We start from the raw sequence: 2,978 nt of genomic DNA, 5'->3' as shown, positions 1-2,978 counted from the left end.
TTCTTAGAGCCTAGTTCAACTGCCCCTCAGGCATCTTCCGTAGAAACTCTGAGGCCACCATTAGGTTTCTATTTGTATTTATTAAGAAGGGGAGCGCCTGGGTGGCTCAGTGTTGGTTAAAGCCTCTGCTTTCGGCTCAGGTCATGATCTCAGGGTCCTGGGATGGAGCCCCGCCTGGGGCTCTGCTCAGCAGGGAGCCTGCTTTCCTTCCTCTCTCTGCCTGCCTGTCTACTTGTGTTCTCTGTCAAATAAATTAAAAAAAAAAAAAAAAAGGATCATTATCTCCCTGGAATGTCTTTCCTGCACAAAAAAAGCATTTCTGTATATCTAAAGTTGCAGTCTTATGAGACAGAGATTTCAAAGTCGGATACCTTAGGCTCTGGGTATAGGTACTCCTTATTAAACAGGAGTTGTCAGATTTCTGTCTTGTATTTGATAAATTGCCCATATTTAGCCACAGAACACTTTTTTTTTTTTTTAAATATGGAACGCTTCACGAATTTGCGTGTCATCCTTGCGCAGGGGCCATGCTAATCTTCGCTGTATCATTCCAATTTTAGTATATGTGCTGCCGAAGCGAGCACAGAACACTTTTTATTTCTTCATTCCTTCCTCCACCTCCCAACCTCCCGAGATTAATGAAATCTCAAGGAAAACTGGCAAAAAGGGGAACCTGGGTGGCTCAGTCAGTTAAGTGCCTGCGTTTGGCTCAGGTCATGATCTCCAGGTCCTGAAATCCAGCCCCATGTCAGGCTCCCAGCTCAGTGGGGAGTCTGCTTCTCCCTCTCCCTCTACCTCTTTCCCTGCTTGTGCTCTGTCTCTCTCTTGCAAATGAATAAATAAAATCTTTATTATTTATTTACTTATTAAGATTTTATTTATTTGACAGAGATCACAAGTAGGCAGAGAGAGAGAGAGGGAGAAGCAGGCTCCCCGCCGAGCAGAGAGCCTGATGCGGGACTCCATCCCAGGACCCCTAGATCATGACCCGAGGTGAAGGCAGAGGCTCAACCCACTGAGCCACCCAGGGGCCCCATAAATAAAATCTTTATAAAATTTGCTAAAAACATGTCCTTTTATTCTTCTTAAGTTATGTTGGGTCCCCCAAAATTGGGTACCCCAGTGATGGGTCCGTGATTAAAGGAGCGGGTCGGATACAAAGCGAAGGTCAAACAAAGCTTTATTTCGTGCCAAGAATCAGGAATCCTACCGACCGTCAAACAGACCAATTGGGGACGCTCCTCCAGAGAGGACGACTCCTCCCTGCTTTCCAGACTAACTTTTATAGAGCAAAGGCCATGTGGTTGGGCCTGGCCACACACAGGTGGCCAATGAGATTGTAACACACACAGGAAACTCCACAGTGATGCTAGGTGACCAATTGAATTACAATTTACCCTAGTAGACATTTGAACCAGCCTATCACACCTTAGTTAGGATTGGCGCCAAAAGGCTCCCAAAGGGCGGGGCCCCTACTCCTTGGTAGCTAGGGAGACAGTATGCGCCCCCCACTGATTGAATACCTCCACCTGGCCTCACCCACCCTTGTACTTGGACTTTGTTACCTGGGACTGGTTTCCTGGACTTGCTTTTAAATAAGTTCCCCTGGGGGGGCGGGGGCAAGGTCAATTTAAGTTTTAGAGCAAAATGGCTGTAAAAATGGGGTGGGGCTGCTCCGGCAGAATAGGCCCTTACAGTTACAAAATGAACATGTCTGTAGAGGAGACATCACGTGACCAGAGCTATCCCCGTAGTGGAATGTGACTCTTCCTCCTGAGGACAGTATTGATCTCCCAGGCACAGGCTTTTTTTTTTTTTTTTTTTTTAGATGCCCTGGCAACAGGTCATGCCCATGGGAACCTGCCATAACCATGGTGTCTGGTACAGTCGGTGGCACATCGACTGTTAATCTCAGGGTCATGAGTTCAAGCCCCACACTGGGGGTAGAGATGACTTAAAGAAAATTTGGGTGCCTGGGTGGCTCAGTGGGTTAAAGCCACTGCCTTTGGCTCAGGTCGGGATCGAGCCCGACATTGGGCTCTCTGCCCGAAGGGGAGCCTGCTTCCTCCTCTCTCTCTGCCTGCCTCTCTGCCTACTTGTGATCTCTCTCTGTCAAATAAATAAATAAAATACTAAAAAAAAAAAAAAAAAAGAGAGAGAGAAGGAAAACCTTGGTGCTTGGGTAGCTCAGTCGGTTAAGCAGCTGCATTTGGCTCAGGTCACGATCCTAGGGTTCTGGGATCGAGCCCCACATCAGGCTCCCTGCTCAAGTGGGAAGCCTGCTTCTCCTTCTGCCTGCCACTCCCCCTGCTTGTGGTCCCTCTCTCTCTGTGTCTCTCTCTGTCAAATAAATAAATAAAATCTTTAAAAAAAAAATCTTAAAAATAATGGTGACTTACTCCATGGCAAAATGAATGCAGGTTCTCCCTCCTTGTATCCAAAATAAGGCATAGAGAGCTAAATCCTCTCTCATTTCGAACTTCAAATAGCACATCTCTCTCACAACAATATACTCTATTAAAATTAATTCACTGCAAATTATTTCTGACTGACAGAAACCTGATTTTTCTCTGAGATGGTCTGACTCTACTCCCCTTCTAGGCTGGTTGAGCACAGAAGGCAGTGTCAGCTATGGTTAGGCAGGCGAATTTAGGACCTATGGCAGCTTCACCATGTGGTAGCTGTAAAGGGTACTGCCTGCTTCTCTTTCATGAGGGGAGAATGAAAGCTGTTGTGAGAAGTCAGTGAGTGACTCAGACCGAGCCCTCAGGATCTAGCACATAGGAACTCAGTAAATGGTCAATGAATTTTATTATCAGTTTTTTCCTTATTGAGGGATCTTCTTTAGGAATAAGGTCTTAGAAATTAAAACCACAACACCCAGTTGCTTCAGTTTTTGTCCTAGAGAATTTCTTTCATTGCATATGAATAAACTAGTACTTTAAAGGCAAACAAAGTGTGTTTACTCAGTTAAATTC

General features: G+C 45.6%; 1 non-coding gene across 1 annotated transcript; it reads right to left on the bottom strand.

Moving 5' to 3' along the window:
• Positions 1 to 477: 477 nt before the first annotated feature.
• LOC116866463 lies at positions 478 to 584 on the bottom strand. The gene has a single exon (XR_004382395.1). It is a non-coding gene; the product is annotated as a U6 spliceosomal RNA (small nuclear RNA).
• Positions 585 to 2,978: the final 2,394 nt, after the last annotated feature.

Source organism: Lontra canadensis, unplaced genomic scaffold, assembly GCF_010015895.1.
Source record: "Lontra canadensis isolate GAN:19392208 unplaced genomic scaffold, GSC_riverotter_1.0 scaffold9, whole genome shotgun sequence".
Lineage (NCBI taxonomy): Eukaryota > Metazoa > Chordata > Mammalia > Carnivora > Mustelidae > Lontra > Lontra canadensis.
Note: the sequence above shows the minus strand (reverse complement) of the source record. Positions and strands in the feature narration are given on the sequence as shown.